The 22125-nt window shown below is 41.3% G+C and overlaps 1 protein-coding gene across 1 annotated transcript in view; it reads left to right on the forward strand.

Annotated features, from left to right (window-relative positions):
• Nucleotides 1-22125, forward strand: part of atrip (ATR interacting protein) — a 486763-nt gene that overhangs the window by 48431 nt on the left and 416207 nt on the right. The window lies entirely within an intron of this gene.

Consider the following 22125-nt stretch of genomic DNA (forward strand, 5'->3'; position numbering starts at 1 on the left):
TTTTTACTGGCACCACTATCAGATAAATAAGGAGGTTTTTGAGCTACACATCTCTCGTTAATGGTGAAAGTGAGAATGCTAGATCTCCTTTAAGAGGAAAATGGCCTCTGTATCAATAATTTTCTGGACATTTTTGACAAGAGCCCTTGACTTAAATGTGTAAAAGACGTTCTACATTTACATCCCAAAACCCAACAATAGAAACCTAAATTGCATCCTGTGCTGTTAGGGGAGCGTGCCTATGTTCCTACAACCCTATGTTCCCATATTTCTTTTTCATGAATTTGTATCAGATTTTATCCCCCTGTCTCCCAATTTGGTAGCCAATTACACCCAACCTATTATCCAGTAGCAATGGACTACAGATGGAACGTAGCTTTTAGCTAAAACTGGTGCACCCATCTCTTTGTTTATTGCAAACATTTAATGTCAGTGCACATTGTCCTTTTAAATAAACAAACTAAACTAAGAAGCACAGAGGCCTTGCATTGACTAGCTTCTGGTCAGATCAGTCAAATTAATTTTGAGAAAAATCTTATAAATATGGGAACTGTGGGAACATAGGGCCTAATTTTAAGAAAAATCTTAGAAATGTGAAGAAAAAAAAATCTTAGAAATGTGGAAACATTGGGCTGTGGGAACATAGGGCTGACCCCGCTGTGAGTAGTGAGCTCAAGATACCATTTTAGTACAGTTGTGAATTATTTTTGTGTAAATGCTCAAGCGTGCTAAGCGCACTCACTTGCTATACATAGGTTACACACTTTTTTAATATCCAGTCTAAACAATAAATCACAGATGTGACTGTATTTATGTTTAAAAAGAAATAACCCATCATATTTAAAAAAAAAAAGAAAAAAAAGATGTAAACAACAATGAGGATGTGAGCAAAAGAACATATGTGTCAAAGCATGGAAATCAATTCTCCATGTATGTGGATATCTTTCATGTGATTCCCTCACAGATCAAACAGACAAGAAGAAACTGTATATGTATAAAAAAAAAACTACTTAAAAATTAGAATTACATGATCAACAAATAGTGCAAGGAGAGGTCAGACAATTCTGAGCGTGTTCTGAGCGTGAACCTTGAGATGAAGGCAAATTAAGATAATATAAATCATGCAACCTCAATCGATTTCAGCTCAAGAGATTGAGAACATGCAAAGAACAAAGATGTGTGGGGTTTTTTTGGGGCACTTTGATGCCGAAAACAAGGCAACATGGCCTGCTGTGAAGAGTTGATGCATTTGTGTTATTATGTACATTTGCCTTTCAAGGATATTGCGAGACATTAAAGGAAAACATCTTTCCAGTGAAAGCACTGCAACCTTGATAGGATGAGGATATCAGCTGTGCAGAGAAATGTAAAAAAAACTGACAAGAACAACATGTCTTCTTATAGAGAGAGAGAGAGACAACAAGCTGGCAGACCTATATATAGTATATAAGAACCATACTGAGAGACCATCACTTTACTGTACATGCTGAGACGCCTTTGAATATAAAGGGATCACAGTTGTAGAGCAATCTATTGGTTTGTGTGCAGTAACCCACACAGTTTACCCAGATGTGATTATATTGAGCAAAATGAGGAACAGATTAGAAAAGATTGGAGAACATGAACATAATTCCTGAGGCTGCAAAGTGTGAAAGTGTGTGTAAGGGGGGAGGGGGAGGGGGGGGAGACCCACTGCTGACAGTCAGTGTGAGATAAGTGAAGCCCTGTAATAATGTTTCACGGGTAACACACATCATGGGTATACAAGGTGGAGCATGAATTATAGGTCTGCAGCTGTGTAGGCTAGTGTTAGGCTAGAGTATTCCCAAGACCGGTCTCGAAAACAATTTTTGAAGGTCTCAGTTTCGTCCTGGAATCTGAAGCATTTTTACCGGGTCTTGTCTTGGTCGCAACCTTCCCGGTGTTACAGTCTAAGTGAGAGAGATGCTTACTGCACACAAGATGATGATTTTCATTGCTATTTATTGTCTTGGTCTTGTCTTGGTCTCGCCCTGCCTTGGTCTTGGTCTTGACTCGGTCTCGATCCCTAAATGTCTTTTGTGTCTGGGTCTCGGAGCACTCTGGTCTCGGTTAGTGTGGTCTTCACTGCAACACTAGGCCGAGTGTAGGAGTTTGTCTGGGAGTCATTACTTTAAAGGACTATACTGGGGATACATTACTGAGGAGGTGGTCATATTTGACCAGAAGGGCTTTTTAAATTATTGTGGATTTCTGTTGAAAAAAACATGGCAATATTGATGAGATTTATAGATTTCAGTGAGTTCATGAGAAGTTGCATTTATTTCTGCTTGTGGTGTGATTGTCTGGCTTCAGTGTCAGATTGCTGCAAGGTTGAGGTCATCAATATTTAGATTGCAAGAAAGTTTTCAACTCGGGTTATTGGAAAATGTTGCGGAAATTGAGCTTTTCCTTAAATTTAAAATCAGCTACACTTTAATCTTAAATGTGTGAAAGAGAACCGCTTTCACACTCCTAAACTGTTTCACACTCCTAAGCTTCTAAATTTGAAGTTCTAGGCACCTCCTTAGCGGCAGTTTGGCACATAGAAGTGTAATTGTTGGCTGCTTGAAAAGTCTGCTATCTTGTTTGAATTGGCACACCGTGAATCTTGAAGGATATGTTGGCCCATGAAGGATGCACCTGATGGATCCTTCTTATCCTGTAAAAAGTAGAAGCTATTTTTCAGACGCATGAGAAGGAGCCTTGGAAAAGGGTCAGCCTTTGATGTGCAACTGTGACGCTACTGGTCTGCACACCGAGAAGGCCATCCCTGAGATTGAAGTCCTAATCAGACTGCTGTTTCAAGTTGCGATATTTACGCCCCTGTGACGTTTTCTTTTTCAATATGAATGTCGCAGAGGTGTAATTGGTAGGGATCATGTGATCTCCCTTTGGGCCTGCTTCGGAGGTAGTAACAGAGGCATTACAGGGGATCGGTCGAGACGGGAACCCTGGAGTCATCGGGGGAGAACAGTGCCGTGTGTGTGCATTTCTGTACGTGTGTGTGTTTGTGGAGCTCCTGTTGTGCCGTGCTCTTTTGCAACGCAATGTGAATTAACACCAATATAACACCACTGATGAATCAATATGAATGTGTTCAGGTGTAATGATGGCGCAGCTTCATTACATTGCTGTTGTAGACTTTCACATGATGAAAACAGCTACAGTACACATTTGGTTTAACCATAAAAATAAAGCGGCCATTTTGGTGGTAAAGATGTGTTACACCTGGTTTGATCTTTTAAAATGAAGCTTTTGAAACACATCATTAACAAGGTCATTAACAATTCAAATATCATTGAAACATTTATACATTCATTGACGATTTTTCATGGCAAGTATTTTCTGGTTGTTTTCTCTCTTTCTTCACTTCTGTACCTTACATCTTCAGTGTGGAAAAAGCACAAAATAAACCACTGAAATAGACTCGGCATAGCTCATTAGTGAGGGCATGGGCTGTTGTAGGCCAGCCAATCACAGGGACCGGGCTATGGTTTGGTTTTCTAGATCACCAGGAAATGATCCGTTTTTTTTTTTTAGACAAGAAAAGAAGATTTGTTATCTCGAGATAAATGTCGGGAAAATTTCAATTACAACTAAGTCGAGACTTCAAGAAAACTACTGAAATTAACTTATCACAGAAAATGAGAGTGAATCAAATGTGTTTTGACAGTTTGCTCCCTTCACAGACATCACAACAGCACCTTCAGATTCATTTTTTTTAAACTGTGAACATTAGAAGATAAAAGGTCTGACTCTGCTTTGCATGGACTTTCTAAGGGTTAAGCATATTATTGTTATAATGAAGACTTAATCGGTGTGTAATTTGCACCTTTAACTTGCAAAGTCGGGACTGTGAAATATTCCTGGTGGTGTCAAGCAGCTGTGATCACTCCTAATATCTGTTTACACCACCGTGTGTGGCATTTCTGAGTTTTCATAATGTGAGAGTTCAGTTTCCTTTTTCAATTACAGAACAAAAAGGAAAAGGTCTTTCTTTCATGTTGAATTCACACTTTAGAAGCTATTAATGTTAAAAGGTCTACAGCCTGCAGTTACACCACAATGAGCATGTGATAAGATATCCAACATTAAATATTGCCTCTATTAAATCAAAGGTCTTTGAGACAGAAGCTCCTGCAGGGTTCTTTTTTCCCCCTTTTCTCTATGCCACAAAGCTAACCTTTTGACAAGTTAATTATTTGTTGTTTGATTTCGATGACATGGAGCTGACCTGCACATGACCTGATGGAGACATTTGGGTTAAGAAGCAGATACGGTTAAATAACTTTTGAGAGGCGGTTAACAAATGGGAATTCAGCTGAGGAAATGCAGGGCAGCCAAGAAATTAATTTCACCAATACTGCTTAATGGACGCAAACGGCGTGAAAAGGGTGTAGCTCATGAATATGTGTGTGTCCCTTTAAACCCTGAGTGGCAGCAAAGAGCTTTAGGGTGCATTCACACCTTATAGCCGTTTGGTCCGTTTGAAACAAACTCTGGAGCACTTTGTGGGATAGTTTGTTTGGTTTGAGGTGGTGTAAATGCTCAAATGAACTCTAGTGCAGACCAAAGAACCGAACTCTGGTCTGTTTAAAAAACAGGGGTCTCGGTTCACTTCCAAGTGCACCAGAGTTCTGTTAGCCGTAGGTGAGAACACGTTCCAGACAAAACAAAGGAAGTGAACCAAAATGGGTTAAATTTGGCCATCTTTAAACGGTGTCAAAAAGGTTTGCAGAAAGTGGCTAATATTAGCATTGCTATCCACACCAGACTTCAGTCCTCCTTGCAGGTTAACATCCACATGCCTGTGCTAAATGTGGTTACACATGGCTCCGGTGGATTATGTCAGTTTAACCTGACACAGCCGACACATGACTTTATCTCCATTTTATAGATCAAAATACTGACAAACTGTGCCACGCTACAGGATGCCATTCTTGCACTGTCTTGTCGTTGACTTTCAGGTCATAGTGCAGCTTTAGTCTGGATGGCAGTAGCTGCTGACCAGAGCTACAGCACCAACTCGGTTGATTTTTAGTGCGCTTGACTTTGTGCAGTCTGATGGAAAACCAAACCAGATGAAAAATGTAACACTGTTGCACCTTCCCCCCTGAATCGCAAAGAGTCCATCGGACTTCATGTAAGAAAGCAACCTTAAAAATAGTTTTATACATATACAGAGTCAAGAATCTATTTCAATTCAACCATTTAAATTTAGCATAAAACAGTAAAACCTTGGGTTCTGAGACAAAACAGACAGATACACTGACCAGGACAGCTGAGTGTTACACAACACATCAGGCAGACTCTGACCAACATTTCTTTACTGCTAATGCCACGCTCTTATCGAACCTATAGATCCATAAACACACGACAACCTTCCCTGCTGTCAAATATGATCTCTGCTCACATTAGTTTTGCGTCTAGCACTCCTAATAAGCTTCTCAGCTGCAGCATGTAAACATACCTGCAAATGTCACTTTGGTCCTGGTGGATGCTGGTGTGCCTTCTCCTCAATGCCACTTCTGTTCCTAAAAAATAAGAGTTTATTTTAAAACATGGTGACATTTATTTTGACAAAAAGTCACAACTCACAGTTTCTGTGAGGGGTCTACTTTGTCCAATGCTACAGGAAGCAGGCTACCATTCTTGTGAACCCTCACAATGTTAATATGAAGATGATTAGCAGAAGTTTACTCCTATTTCAGCATTTAAACATTTGAGTGATCCATGAGTACAGCCAAGGCTTGAAGTAAAGTCATAAGCATAATTTCAAAGAGGTGGACTATTCTACCTTGTGTAATTGGTACAAAAAAGGCTAAGTGATTAAAAAGACCACCACTTATAGGCTATTTTTCCTTGTCATCACTGTGATTAGTAGGAATACGCTTATTTCATAAAGTCTAAAAATTTCAATTCATTTTTATCCCCAGGTTACAGTCTTAACTTTCCTGGTGTTCTGGTCTAAGTGAGTGAAAGGCTTACTGAACACAAGATGATGATTTTTCAGTCGTCTTGGTCTTGTCTCGGTCTCGGAGCACTCTGTTCTCAGATATGTCTTGGTCTCGTTTAGTTTGGTCTTGATTACAACACTACCATCTACTGTCTTCTGAGTGTTTTTTTCTTAACTTTAGACATGTCATCTAGCTTGAATTTATATTGACGTTGCCTCTACAGGAAAATGAGATGCAGACGCAGCAATCTTGTTTTGCCCTTGTTTTGGTCTGTCGTCCAATCAGAGGCCGAATCTGTGATCAGCTGACATGTAAGAGCCAATGAGAAGCCAGTGCAGACGAACTGATTTCAATAGATACATTGGAAAGGGAATTTAGCCTATTGATAGATAGATTTGTGGATTTTATGCATCGATATCAGATCAATGAAAATGGATTTTTCAAATTAATATCTATAAATATCTATAGGAACATCCCTCTTTAGAACAGCAGTCCACAGATCAGTTGATAGCATCACTATGGTTAAGTTGATTTCTTGTTTACTCCAAAAGAAGTTTTGGGATTTTTGAAGCCCTTGATGAAAAGTCAGGGGATCAACAAGTGTTGAGATATCTCAGACTTGACATTTTATCTACAGTGGTCATGATTAAGCCGTCCATCTAAATACTTACATCACTCCCTCAGGAAACCAAGTTTAACTTTTGATAAGGACTGAAAGAAAAATAAAGATATGATTCACTCAAGCTTGTTCTGCATGTGATTTCCCATCAACACTATTGGTTTCCTGTCTGCAAGAGAGTCCTAAATAATGTTTCTGAAACCCTTTAACCGTCCCTGACAGCCTCTCGCTGAGCTTTTCATCTTTTTTGAGCGTTTAAACCTGAGACACACCAACAAAAAAAATGAAGTGTTTACACATTCTGTCTCCGACGTTCAGGCTGTGTAAAGCTTACCTTCTACCTTCTGCCACCTGGCTGCTTGATTTGAACAATGAAAGCCCTTCAGGATATGGAGTTTATTTTACCGTCTAATTTTTTCAATGTGCGCTGGGACCCCTGTGGCTGTGAATGAGTCTCAGGCACCAGCACTGTAAAGTGTTTAGTTAAACTTGTTACAAATGCCAACGGGGTAATCCTCTATTAGTAATGAGACACACCCCAAACGAAAAAAAAACACACACACCACACTCTTGCAAACACAGAAACACTTGAGACTGTGACAGCAACATAATCGCTTAAATAGCCGATGTTTTCTTGTGTGCACGGCTCGTTTTGATGTTGATTGTGACAACTACCTCGAGCGATGACAACGAACCGGTCGGTTCCATCTGTTTCCACACAACAGACTTCAAAAAATGTTTCTTAGAAATGCTGGCTCTTTGGATTTATTGTGTTTATGCCTCAAATAACTAAACCAAAGGGCTATTTCTATAAAGCTGACAGCTGCTCTTACATTAACACTGCTTTAAAAATAAAATAAAAAAAACTCTCTCATTATACAACGGGTCCAAGGGAAGGCCATGTCTATAAGAATTTGTTTGTTCTTTAGCAAACAAAAACTACTGTATATGTATTCAGAGTGCTGACTCAGTCCTGCCTTCTTATTTATTCCGAGTGTGACCTTCTCCTCCGAGTGTTCAAAGAGCACAAAGGCTGAGGAGTCTCCTCCAGAGGTGAAGAGGAGTGGGAGGGAATCCAACAACTCCGCTGGCCAAGTTAAAAAAAACAATAAGAATAATGATATTTGCAGATTACAAATGAGATTAATCGAGGAAATAAATATGTTGACGCGGCAGAGAAATTTAAGATTGGAATTAAAGGAAGAATATGACATTTTACACATAAATAAAGCAGAAATCAATATCCTCTGTAAATATCTCATGACTGTCTACAATGAGTGAGAAGCTCAAGTGCTGCTGGTTGTGTTGTCGTCAGAGCCGTGTTTACATGTTTACATGGACGGGATGACCTTGCGTATGAAACTGTTCAACTTAGATCAGAGTTTTTAGATCAGGGTCATCCTGTGTAAACTTACATGCAACGCGAAGCTACGAGCTAACAAAAGAGCGCTAACATTAGCCTGCTAACACAACAATGCAGCTAGAGACAAGGACAATGTTGTCTTCCGCTTGCGTTCCAATTTGACAACGTGAGGGGAGAGAGGGGTTGGAGGTGTGCCGCTGGAGGAGAGCGGAGGCTTCAGAACAGAGGAGGTGTGGCCAAACAGCAGTTTGTTTTGGTTTCATGCTGGTGCTCAAGGGCGACATTTACTGGATCAAAAAGTCACACATTCTTCCTTGAAATTAACATTAATGCTCATTTGCAGCCTTCTGTATGATTTGAAATATAGTGAAAGGGAAATTAACTCGCAGGGGAAATTGAAAATTAGATACATTTCTGTTTTACTGTCCGATCTATGAGGACATAAGGGATGTTCTTTTTAGAAAAATGTCCTCCATTAATGTTGACATTCTTCTGGTTAAGATGATTATGAAAAACTTGAGTTGTGCTTTAGAAGAGGAACCTTCTTTAGTAGCAGATTTTATCTGCAAAGCATGCTGGGAGAAAAGACAGAACACACTATTTAAGACTGAGCTGTGACAGCTAAAGGCTGTGGACCCCATAGCGGTCAAGTGGTCATATAGCTTTAAACTCGCAAGTACACCACCGGACGCCGATTCAGTTTTCATCGTATAAATAGTTCCAGAGTAAGAAAGAAATATTGTTGGAAGGCTCCCTGTCCTCAACGTGTAGGTCACGTTTCAGCATTTGCACTTCTTGCACCGTTTTTCTTGTCGCTGCCCTTTTGCTTTCACTCGAACAACACTCCTATGACATGCAAGCGTCGCTATAAATTCCCCATGGTGCCGTATGTGATGGCCATCACTTGAAGGTTGAATCATCTAAGTGACTGCGACATGTTTTATGAACACAGTCACCTGTTTCCTCGGCAAGTGTGTCCTAGAAAACACACTAAATAAAGCATCCACTTCCCTTCAGCTCAGAGTTTGTGAACACTTCAGGTCGTGTATTTTGTCCTGGCACAACAATGTAAGAGACTCAAACATAAACACAGTTTTTTACTCAATTGCAGACAATTAGGAGTTCAAACTTGTGCTCTAAGTCAAATAGTTTGTAGTGTGATTTAAAAAAGAACTCTTTGTGTGCCAGCCGACTGCTGTGACAGTTGGATTTCAGGATCTCTCTCAGAGGACTCAAAGTATAAAAATAGAAACTGTCATCGTTGGTTACTGTGAATGTCCACCCCATAAAACAGACAGACTCTAAGCTGCCAAGCTTTCTGCAAAGCCAAACCCCGCTCTCTTTTTTATCAAGAGAGGGGAGTGCTTTTTGAATAAATATCATACCTGCCACAGAGGATATTGATTTTCTATACCTTTTTGAAAAACTAAGAATCTTAACTGCTCGGTGTGTGCGGTTTGTCAGCGCTGACGCTGTGTGGGAAAAGTCCATTACTCAGTCACACTCCCTTTTTAGAAGATTGGAAATCAGACTTGATGAGCTGCAGTCAGAGAGTTTTTCATACTTCACTCTGCACAGACGGTTGCAATCAAACAGAAAAATGAAAGAGTGCAGCTCTGTGAAAACACCCTGTAACTGAACCACAGGTACGATGAACAGGATAGTAAAACCATGACGAGATGGTTATATGGCTTCCTCTTCCAGTCCCCAGCACTGTCTTGGGAACAGTGATATACAAAATATGCCTGCTTTATTTACCATAATACAATGAAAATGTGTTTTAATGGCCTTCATCTGTCACGCTGGGTACAATGGCTCTAAAAGATACTGTACATCCCCTCCCTGAGGGGAATCCAGAGGCAGAAGAGAGGAGGGAAGAAGAAAGACGGCGAACAAAAGAAAAGAGACGGATTTGTGAGATAAATGTACCTGGAACTAATGCCATGGCCTGTGTGTTTTTATTTTTATCTTTTACTGTTGACACCATTTACACTAACACGTGCTGGTATGTCATGTTCGGAGGCGCTGCTTGTCAACTGCGAGGCAACTGTTTGGGGCCCCAGACCAGTAGGGGGGGGGGGGGCCCTGTTGGCTCACAAACTTAAACCAAAGCAGTGGCCCAAAATGTGCAAATTTTGCAATGTCAATAGGAAACCTCCCTAAGGGGGCCCCATCTGACAGCACTCACTCTCATTGGCTTGTGTCGAGTGCATTATTGCTGTGAAAACTAAAGTTTGCTAATGAATATCACCAAGAAAAATAAGGAGGAATTAGCTGTTTGAAGAGAAAAAAAAACAAAAAAGAGGAAGAGGAGTAAGCGTCGGGACACTGGCAAACATAATAGTGATGAACGCTGGTTGGAGGGCCCCCCCAATTCATTTTTGCCTAGGGCTCCAACAGACTCTTGCCACTGTCTGTGTTACTTTCCCATTAAACGTCTAAAATACTAGGTTAAAGCAAGACTCTCTACTTATCTGTGCAGAGATTTTTCCTAGCTTCGTATAGATCTTAAACAATACCAACTTAGGGAGTACCGATAGGCTTAGCGGTTATGTTGCACGGCTTGCAGAGGCTTAAGTCCTTCTCGCAAACGACAGTTCCTCAAGTGTCCACTTGAGGCTGTTCACAAAAGCCAAGGGACCCCCAATATGTCATGATTTTTTCATGGTTGCTGCATCTGGTGTGACAAGAGAGTAGCTGCAGCATAGGGTCAGCAGGTAACGCTAACACAAAGGTTTAAAGAAGCCAAAACAGCGTGTCCTAACTGCACAGGAGCGTTAGATATCCTGTTGCATCCCGCACAATCTGAACACTGCATCCATTTAATATCTATGTCTTTGCTTTGTGAATAGCAGTTTCCTCTTGAAAACATTATGACATGTAGTGTGTTGGTATTAAAGTTGGACAAACGGAAGTGTGGTGCTTTGTTTTGACGAGCTTTCACTCAAATCACAACACTCAAAAGGCCCGTGGTGAGCCGAATTAATTTTTACTAATTTTTTTAACACAAGTCAAAACACAACATGTCAATCAAGGATATGGATATTCTTAATGCACCACTATCTCCACTTTGTAAAATAAGCTAACAAGCTCTGGAGAGTAAGAAAAGTTTACCTTTTAGACACTGCCAGGACTTTGCAGAGATCCCTTCTTCCTTGATCCTCTTCCATGTCTACACAAGCTACAGGAATGAAAATAGAAACAAAGCGTCAGGGTAAAAACTGTGCATCACATCACACTGTGTCGCTCAATGATTGTTAGGATACTCAAATAGGAAACAATTGAATCAAGCTGACTTTGTCCCTGATGCTTGCTCGCATGCTGCTAGGACACAGTGCAAGGCCCAATTTTCAAAAAACCCACCTTCCTGTTTCTCCCACTCTGCCGTGCTATCTCTGTTTTGCACACTGCTGCTTAAATGAGAGTTTCCTGGTTTTTGGGGAGACCAAGGTTTGATGGTCATGCAGGCCTCCAAAAGGAGCATTTTCACATCCAGACTCTAAATGGAAAGGTCATGCAGAAATTCACCGGACGCTTTTTTCAAATTCAGGATGCATAACATTGCTAGCTAGTGCAGAGAAGGAAGCCAATTTTGTCTGAATTAATCAAGGGAAAAATGCTTAAATCAATCGAAAGAGTCTTAGTTTAATATTGAAGCAAAGAAAAGCGTGTCCTGTTCATGAATCTGAAAAAATATTTTGTGAAGGATGGTGTCCCGCTTTCTGGATATGGAGTTTAACACCAATCGCTTTTAGAGGACCACTGTCCAGTCGAGGGTTGTTTAAAAGGTAGGGGGCGGGGCAAAGAGGGGGACCTTGGGATTGAGCTGAAGTTGGACCAGACTGCAGTGAGTAGAAATATACAAGGCTATCTTCAGAAAACTAACAGACCCCCAAAATGAATATTGTTTAGCATTCTCGAGAATCCTCGTTCACAGCTGATGCAAGAGATGCATCAGCGAGTCAAACAGCAGGGAAGAGAAAGCAAAGATGAGATGAAAATGATTCATGACAAATTATGCTCTTCTGGTGAAATGCAGCCAGGTTAGAGCAGCATTCAACGCTTTCGGTGCCTCTGAAATGTTCCCTGGCTCACATCCAAATTCAACAGGGATGCAACAAGGAGACAGGCTGGACCTGCATGCTAACACTCTCATTTTGTTTGAATAGTCAAGAGAAATGTTGGCATGAAGTCACTTGATTCACTGCGAGACATAAAATAGGAATTTTTATCTTCCGCACGGAGGTCCCGCTGAGATTGTAGCAGAGAGTTATAGCAATAGATATATGAATTGAAGGTCACCCTTCAAAGGCCCAAACAGTCTCAGAAAATGAAACAGTGAAGGACAGAGGGAAGTGAGGAGCATGTAAAACTGGCATGTTTATACATACAACGGTAAATAAGATGTGGGGGATAAGGGTGCAGCTTCTGAGACATTATATAGAAATGTGTTTGCAGGAAATTGCCTATAAAAATCCCCAGCTTCACTCCACCTATTGTGACTTTACAGACTGCAAAAATATAATAATATCATAGCCCAAGGAAGGCGCACAATAAGGTAATACAGATATGCTGCTGTTACTGCACGCTACATTTATTTTAAAGAATAAAAAAGGGGAAACAAATAGATGGACACAGAGATACATGCAGCGGCAGGTGATAACTATTCAATCCAGGCATGGTGTCGTGCCATTAAGCAGACCCCCGCTCTCAGGGGACAACGTGAATAATGTACACTGATCAAATTTTCATTAATCCTTTGCATGATTAAAAAGGTGGTAAATAAAAGATACCAGGGCTCAGCAGCAGTGCGAGCTCTGTAACAGACAGGAGGAAGTGTGAGATTGATGGCACAGAGCACTGAACAGGCATTAGGGGAGTTTAGTCCGCAGATCTACAAGTTTGCTGAACTGGAAAACAATACCCTCTCTTGAAATATGGATTTTTTTAGTGCATGTGGGACTGACTTTGCCAGGGGAGACAGCCACATCCGACACCAAAGGTGAGAACCAGTTCACGCACCCATCTCTGGATGTTGACAGGCATCAGCTCCCAGCATTGATGGAGAGCGATAACAACAGCGGCAGCCCATGTGTGGGCCTTATCCTCGCTTTTCTCCCGTATGCAAATCATTAGCTGCCGCCTCCCTTTGTTAAGCCAGGTTTGTACAGTGTGCTCCTCTTCCTTTATCGTTCGTGCCGCCGAGCCTGAGGAAATGAAAAGCAATGCAAATACGCCCCGGCTTTTAGGGAGCCGGCTGATAAAGCAGAGGAGACCTTCAAACCGCAACGCTTCATCCGCTTCAGTTTAGCCTTGACCGAGGCATGCAAATTACACCTGAGACGTCGGGAGAGTGACGCCGCGAGCTGCACAGGCGCAAAGCTGGGGCTCGAGATAGGCAAATCTCTCCTGAAGCAGGGTTAATTGGCAGAAAAATATCTATAGAAAGGTTTTAAGGAAAGGCAGTTTGTGAAGTCCCGGTAGAAGAAGCTCAAATATTGATGCCATATACAGTACAGTTTGAGTCTTGCTTTGAGAAGCTTTTCATCGTCTCATTTTTGTCATCTCGCTTCGAGGTGAGGATGTGTTCTGCAGCTGACCCAGACCCAAGCACACTCAGCACTGCTGTATCAGATCTGTATTACATCCTCAGCTCTCTCACCGGAGTCCTACACACCCAGCTTCCTGTAGCCGTGCGAGCCTGATTGTGTTGCTGGTTTGTGTATTAGGCGCTCCCAGGATAACATCTACAAGCCAAAAACTTTGGGTAAATTGGAGCTCGCGGCGAAACTGAAAAGAGTACAAGTAAACAAAGCCTAGATTATACACATCCACAGAGGACGAGGAGGCATATTAATGGCAGAGGAGGCTTGTTTTTTTTTTTTTGGTATTATGCAGAACAGACTGAATCAATGCAAGACTGGAGGAGACATCGCTGCATTTAATAAAACAAACATCAGTGCTTGTTTGTGTTTATGTTACATTTTTTAATATGCAGCCTGGAGTTAATTTAGCTGCAGTGTGTTTAAAGCCTCAGCTGGTTGTCATCAGCTTCATGGTTCCACCTGAACCTCCATCTGACACCTCACCTCACCGCTTTATTTTTAGTTTCCTTTAGCGCTGACCTTTCCCTTGGCCACTGCTGAAGCTGACTTGAGTGGATGTATGGCCTCCCCTCCACCCTCCAGCTGCCCTTTTCTCCTTTATGTGACATTGTCAGCGCAGCAGGGGGCGCCTTTATGTGCCCTGATTGTTCCATGTGGCGGTGAGAGGAAGAGAAGACTATTAATGCAACGTTAAGGGTGAAGGAGCAGCAGCACACATTGACCTGATGGCTGCTCATGAGTAAAACAGCACACTGCTTCATTTCCTTCTATGATGGATGGCGGGGTTTTTACTCCACGTGGAGCTCTTTGACACATGTTTTGAGGAGAGAGGGATACGGAAACACAGCGAAAGAGAGACATAGAGATAAGGACAGGTTAAGAGAGTACGGAGTGGAGGGTAGGCCATCCCCCCCCCTCCGTGTGTTTTCATTCACAGTGTAAGCCGGCTCGTAACAATCCTGCTTGTCTCCTTAACGTGCAGCGTGCCAGTGAGTGCAAAAGCTTCTGGCACTCCTGCCGGGATCAAGGTGAAGAGGCATAACGGAGGTGACAAAAGCAAGTCTCAGAGGTGATAATTTAACTGAGGCGTTTGGCTCAAATACTCTACTCGGAGACTTCAGGTTGCCAGGAATTGACTTAAAGAAAAAAAAAACAATTAGAGGAAATTACAAAATCTTCCTTCCCCCCCTGACATTTTCTGTTATTGCTTTTAAAGCTTCTGGAAGAGATGGTGATCAATTTATTTTTTCCTTATGTGAGACATACAATAGATTTTACATTGATGCTGCATTGCATTTTAAGCTAGAAACTTTTGAGATAAACTGAGAAATGATGAGTAAACTTGCTGATGCGACACCTGATGTGAGATGGAATACTGTGCAAAATTACCAGCGTTAGATGGTATTTCTATTAACCTATATCCTCCGTAGTGTATTGCACGAGCATTAGGACTATGCAGATTGGGAAAATAGATATAATATAAAGTAAATGATTTAAGTTGAGATGGAACCAAAAGAAGTATTTATCATGCTTTTTTGCAAATGCAAATGCAGAAACAGAAACACAGATGAGAGGGTCCCCCATATGCTGGTCGATGATGGGGGAGCTGGTTCAATACTTAGATTTTTATAATTTCAAAAAAACAACTTACCTTCAGTAATGGAATTCAAATGGGAGCGGGCATATACATCCAGAAGTAGACCAGTGGTCCATGAAAGCTGAGAAAACACAGGGAGGAAAGACTCCTTCTTCTTCACTCAAGATTATCGTCAGTCTTGATCCATTTAGTTGTATTTCTGCCACCTCACGGTTCCAACTCTCTCACTTCCAAAAGTCTCCGGTCTCAGTCCCCTTTAAGAGAGCCACTCCTCTGACAATGATTCTGTTTTTCAGGATTCTCACTGTTATTAATCTGTTAATCAGTTTCTGTATTGTTTGGCTAAAAGATGTGAAGACCTTCTGACAGAGACCAATCAGACACAGGTGGGAACAATTAGGACGGGGTATGCAATCACACAGGCAGGAAGTAAAGCTTCACAGACAAGAGAGAAGTATGAGTGACAAAATAAAACAGGAACAACAAAGTCATGAACAAAGAAGCGAAACACCACATAACAAAAAATAATAAAACTAAAGGTGCAATTTGATAAAGAAGTAAATTCAATTATCATCCCATCACTCCTATCATTCCAAGCTCACATCAATAATGTCACCCGGTCTGCTTATTTCCATCAACGTAACATTAATCGCCTCCGCCCGTCCCTCACTCCCAGCAGTACTGCCGTCCTCGTCAACACCCTGGTTACATCCCGCATTGACTACTGCAACTCCCTTCTCTTTGGTCTCCCTCTCAAGTCCATCCACAAACTTCAACTGGACCAGAACTCTGCCGCTCGCATCATCACCAGAACGCCCTCTGTTAATCACATCACCCCTGTCCTACAGCAGCTTCATTGGCTCCCGGTTAAACCTCGCGTCACCTTCAAAATTCTGCTCCTCACCTTCAAGGCCATCCACAACCTCGCTCCGCTTTAACTCTCTGAACTCCTGCACATCAACACACTTATTCGCACTCTCAGGTCTTCTTCTTCCATTCAACTCACTGCACCACCCGTCCGCCTGTCCACCATGGGGTCCAGGGCCTTCAGCCGCTGTGCCCCCCCCCCCCCCTCCCACAAATCCGTAATATCGACTCTCTCTCCATTTTCAAATCTCATCTCAAAACACATCTTCTTAAAATGGCATATACAGTCGGATCATTCTCCACCCGGTCTCATAACTCCTTTACATCCTGTACATTTGTGGGGGTTTTTTTGTGGTTTTTTGTGTTTTTAATGTTAATATTATCGTTGTGTTGTTACTTTGTTGTTTTTATCTCTGCTCTGTAAGGTGACCTTGAGAGTTTTGAAAGGCGCCTTTAAATAAAATGTATTATTATTATTATCATTACTCCTCATATTTCTGCATGTGAAATAAAACTTTGAGGAGTGATGAGGTCGGAGCCTCATAAACTATGTTCTGCTGCCATAAATATTTTAAACAAATACAAATGTGAGTTGTCTGGCTGAACTGGAGGTGTTTTGAATCGGCAGCTGGAGTACAGCAGAGACCTGGTTTTCTCCGGACAGCTGAGACGAGAGCTCAGTCATGGCATCGAATACCATTAAAGCTCAGCGGGCTTTATGCAAATGATGTGAAAGGCAGCCAGAGTGTACCTGTACTCCACTCAGCTGTACATTAATGCTCTGCACTCTGCTGATACGGAGATATCCCATTCAGACTGACACAGTGTTATCCCATAGGGACCATCTCTAGATTGAGCCGCTCTTTACAAAAGGCTCTACTCCACCACTATTCTTACTTTCACTCTACAAAAATATTCATGTTTCTTTTTTAGAGATAAGCCTACTGAATATGAATATCCAAACACCAGAAAAGAAAAAGTGATGGGATAATCCAAATAATGCATCAAAGACAGGAGCTTCTGTTGCAGAGTCACAGGGAAGAAGCGCGAGTGTATCACAACGTGTCACACCGTATCACTAAAACCAAAATCATTCCACGACACAACGGCATAAACTGGATCATCATCACAAATAAAGAAAGAGGAGACATGTTTGAAGAGGTTTTTTTTTTAATTCAGAGTAAGCTTGTTAGACAAGTTTAGACATCGAACATTAAAGTTTGTACCAAAAGGAAATGAGCGCTGTGTTCCCATGTGCTTCTGACAGCATGTAGGAAAGGGTAATACTGAAACGTTAAAGGAAGAATGTGCAACATTTGACACATAAATACAGCAGAAATTAAGTATATCCTCTGTAAATGTCACTCTGAGTCATGACTGTCTACAATGAGTTAGAAGCACCAGCTGTACTGTTGTTGGAGCTGTGTTTACATCATGTTTACAAGGACGGGGCAGCCTTGTGTATAAAAGCCAAAGAGTAACATACTCACTGCTTATTTGGATGTCATGTAAGTGTCTTTAGATCTCGGTCATTCTGTGTCAATTTATGTGCAATATGAAACTATGATCTAATCAAAGTGTGCTAACATTAGCATGCTAACACAACAATGCAGGACACAGGCAATCGCAGCTCAAGCAAAGGACAACTTTGTCTGCCACTTGCTCTTAATGGTGCGTCATTATGGTGCGTGCTAATTCATAACTCCTTAGCGTGAACGCGAGTGGAGAGAGGTTGGAGGTGCGTCGCTGGAGGAGAGCGGAGGCTTCAGAATAGCGGAGGTGTCACCAAACAGCAGTTTGTTTTGGTTTAATGCTGACGCTCAAGAGCGACACCTACTGGATCAAAAAGCTGCACATTCTTCCTTCAAAAGGTTGTTTACTTTAAGGGGACCTTTTATGTGTTTCCTTCAATCTTTATGTATAAAATATTACAATTGTGGTTTCAGTAGCAACCTCTACTCAGTTTTTTTAAACTCTTGTAACGAGCTGACATCAGGCTACAGCTGGCCAATCAGAAAGAGAGTTTCAGAAAGAGGCGGGACTTAAAGCCAGGAGTGAAAACTGGCATGTTTTGAAAAGATGCTGAACTGAGCAGCTGATTCAGATTTAAAACTTTTTTTCCCCAGACTGTAAATAATAAAAAGTACTCTGACACTGAGAATAAAGATACAGAGGTGGAAATTGGTATAATAGATCCTTTTCAACTTGTGTTACATACATCATGGCTATTTAGCCTTTTTTCATTTATTTTGCTTTTTTACTCTCTCAAAGTGATTGCTGAGATGTGGGAACAAAGCAACAGTATAGTCACGTCTGGTGTGTCATGAAAGGAGCGATTTATCACACAGGTTTCAACCAGGGCTCAGGCATTGCTGGCAAATTTGTGATGTATTTGTACAGTCATGTTTATTTAAAACTGCGTGTTTTAATGCTTTTGTTCCTCACAGATATTGTTGCTATCCAGGATGTGTGTTAAAACATTGCATGGTCAAAGATGTCTTTTTTATGAAGTCTCTCTGTTTAACAAATTCATACTCCAAGAACATCAAATATGGGAGCTGGGTCAGTGGCCTAAGGCTTAAAAAAAACATCAGAATCCATTTATGAAGACAATCAGGCAAGTTAAAATGAGAACTATGAGAAACCATCATAGTTTGTTTAAGCTAAGCGGCAAATTCCAGTGTTAAAAAGTGAAGCCAATGCAACAAACTGCAGTTCCTAGAGTGTCCACTTGAGGCTTTGGGCAAACGCCAAGGAATCACCAAATCAATTTAAAACATGTTTGAAATCTGGTTCACCAAATGGTTTTCATCTTAATAAGTGAGTTCTCAATGGGTTCAAAAAGCAGGCACACATTAATGGCCCACTGAAAACAGATTTGAGACCCACTTTTGGGTCCTGACCCAACAGTGGAGAACCACTGAGCTAAATAGCTTTCTCTCTTTATTCTATACTTCATTGGTACACATTATACAGGGAAGAATTGGGGGAATGTAGGCCTGAGGGAACATAGGCCAAATTTGGAGGGAAATTATTGACGGAACATCAGAGTGAGGAAACATAGGGCCTAAATGTGATGGTGGGGGAGGGGCGTGGGGAAAAGAGGGTACATAGGGATGACCTCGGGAAGCGCTCATCCAAACAAGACGCTACAGTGACGCTTTGAGTCACTAACAAAGCTGCTGTATTCTCTAACCTGGGAGAGACGACTGTCAGCCATATTCCCAGATATCAGCAGACACATTTAGGAGAGTGTATTATGTCAGCTTAAATATAAGATCAATCTTATCCATCAACACCACAGAAACATAAATGTAAAAGCGTCACCTTACACAGGCTCATTTCAAACACCAACACTGTTGCAGAGTCCTTTTTACAAAAAAGGAAATTAAAGTTTAATTAGCACGACAACATCGACATTAGTAGTACAGTACGATCATTCAGGAGTATTCATATTCAGTGCATGTTTAATACCTGTACACATGAAGTGTAAGCAAATGAAATGTCCATCGAAGGTCACTACACTTTAGAGATGAGTGTCAGCTGTTAGCGGATACGTTTACAATTTCTCAATGCCAACTGTTTGGCACCTTTTGAAAACTAAATCATGTTTATTCCCTCCGTCTGTTGGAGCAGAAACACACACACACTCATCTGCTGGATCAGGTTGAATGAAAAACCAGGAGAGTGACCGTTGGAGCTGCTGTACACCCAGCAGCATTGAATTGTACATGAAATCGAGGACAGATTTCCTACATGACATTGAGATTTACATTTAGATGACAGCTTCTAAGGACAGCTTAAATCATCCTTTTGTTGTGATTCCTGCGTCCGGCTGATATTTAAATACTTGAGGAGGAGGAGGAGGAGAAAAAAGGAAAAAAATAAACAGGAATGTGCCTCAGGGAAATACTAAACATGAACTTTCTGCTTCATCTGTGATGGAGGGATAAGATGAGAATCCGCGCGTTGAGAAAAAATGATATACAATAACCTTCAGCATCGCTCGCTTTATTGAAAAACCCACAAAGCGGTGCGCAGCGGCGGATACTCGTGTGGCCTCCACCTACCGTGTCAGCACTCTGAAAATGCACTTCTTCCTTTTGTCTGAAAAGACGGAGGAGAGCTGCCGATGTCAATAGTCTATTTTCATGAGCCTGTCAATGCTAATTGGATGAACTTTCAAGAAGTTATGAAGCGAACACTTGACATTAGAAGTACGAATGAGCGGTTCTCATTTCAGCAAGATGATTCGGCGTACTGTTCCCTGTGTTCTTAAACTCATGTTTACATGTTAGGGGGATAAACATCAGCTTTACATAGCACCAAAGTAATGTTCTTTTGTATTATTCACATGTGGTTACAAATAGATTTATGAGCCTAACAGGTTAAAGACGTATCGTGTATACTCTCAATGAGCTGAAGGAGGGATGTACGTCACAGAAAAAGGAATAACCTGTGATTATTATGACTGATATTTTAAGTGTGGTATGATTTACTGTCATAGTTACAGAAGCCCAAAGAGAAACCGACCTTGACCCTTTGCTGCATGTCATCCCCTACTCTCTATTCTCACAATATTTGTTGTCTCTCTTCAGCTGTCCTCTCCCCCCCCCTCCCAAAAAAAAACCAAACTAAAAAGAAACTTGTTATTACAGGAAATGTATGGACGGCTTCTGTACATATGACATTTTTTGCACGATTATTTTCACTGAGGAAATTGATTAAAATCAAGAGGATGTAAATTTTGTTTGTTGTTTTAAAGAATAACAAAATGTAGTTTTTGGGGTTTTTTTTACATCAGGAGAACAAGATTTGGTGCCCAAGGCATCTCTGCAACACTTCAGTATTTCATGATTTTGAAGTCTCGTCACACATTTGACGCTTATTTAAAAAGAAATTAAGCTTCTTCGGCCGTGAGAATATTGCACTTGGCCATATTGGGATTTTGATAACGTTTCAATTAGTTGTGCAGCTCTCGTGTAAAGACGTGATAACCATCCACAAAGTAAGATGTGAAATCTCCAAGCCGACAGGGATTTCTAGTTGTTTACTTGCAAACTCACAACCTGATTTTTAGAATATTAACGTCTGCATTAAAGTCCACATGTTTCCCAAAGTTTAGCATGAAAACAGGGGAAGACTAACGTTGATGGGACGGGGGTTAACATGACTCAAACGGTGTACATCGTCAGCAGGTGTTTTCAGACCAAACAGTTCTGGGGACTTTTTGAAGAGGAACTATCCACCAGGGAGTTCAACTGTGTCTTCATTCGTACCTCCATGGTACCTACTCTGAAGCAGGAGCTAAAAAGGTTCCTCTAAACGGGGTTCTAGGACTGAAATAGTTCATAGTTCCTGCGGTGCGGAATCTGTGAAAAAAAAAAAAAAAAAAAGGGGGGAGGGTTCCAACAGTTTCTAGAAGTATGAAAAAGTTCCTGCGGTCTGAAGCCCTCCTAGTGTCTGTTAATTGTAATACAGACTAATGCTCTGTATTGGGACACTCTGCTTTAAATCAGGGTCTTGTTGTGTTGTGTGTGACTGAGAGTGAACATGACTGTAAACATGCTCATGTGTGTCTCTCTCTCAGGTGTCTTGGCTCTGTTAAAACACAGCTGATGGCGGTTTGGACGGCTGCACAGCTTCTGTTTCATCATCCGTTTATGGAGCTCTGCGTTTGATGTGTAACTGGGGTTTCCAGCTAATGTGAGTTCTGCATTAACAACCCAGCGCACACACACTTTGTTCCATCCCGCTGATGGATGACAGTGAATAATGAAACAGATATCTGGCTTTTACAGTACAAGGGCAAGATGATACTCAAAAAAAAAAAAGGATCTGGCACCGAGAAGTTTTGTTTCCCTCAAATAAATCTGTGATATTTAAAGGATTATCTACAGCACAAATATGGGTTTTTGTGATGTCGAGCAATAACGTCTTTGACCCTCGTAAGTTTTGTTTTAAAATCAATTTGTTGTTCAAGCAGTTTGCAGCCAGTGTGTACTTACACGACCCTCCTACATAAAAGCATGAGAAGCATCCTGGAAGCGACTCATCTCCCGTACCGGCAAATCATATTTGCAACAGCTGCAACG

Source organism: Labrus mixtus, chromosome 7 (assembly GCF_963584025.1).
Source record: "Labrus mixtus chromosome 7, fLabMix1.1, whole genome shotgun sequence".
Taxonomy (NCBI): domain Eukaryota; kingdom Metazoa; phylum Chordata; class Actinopteri; order Labriformes; family Labridae; genus Labrus; species Labrus mixtus.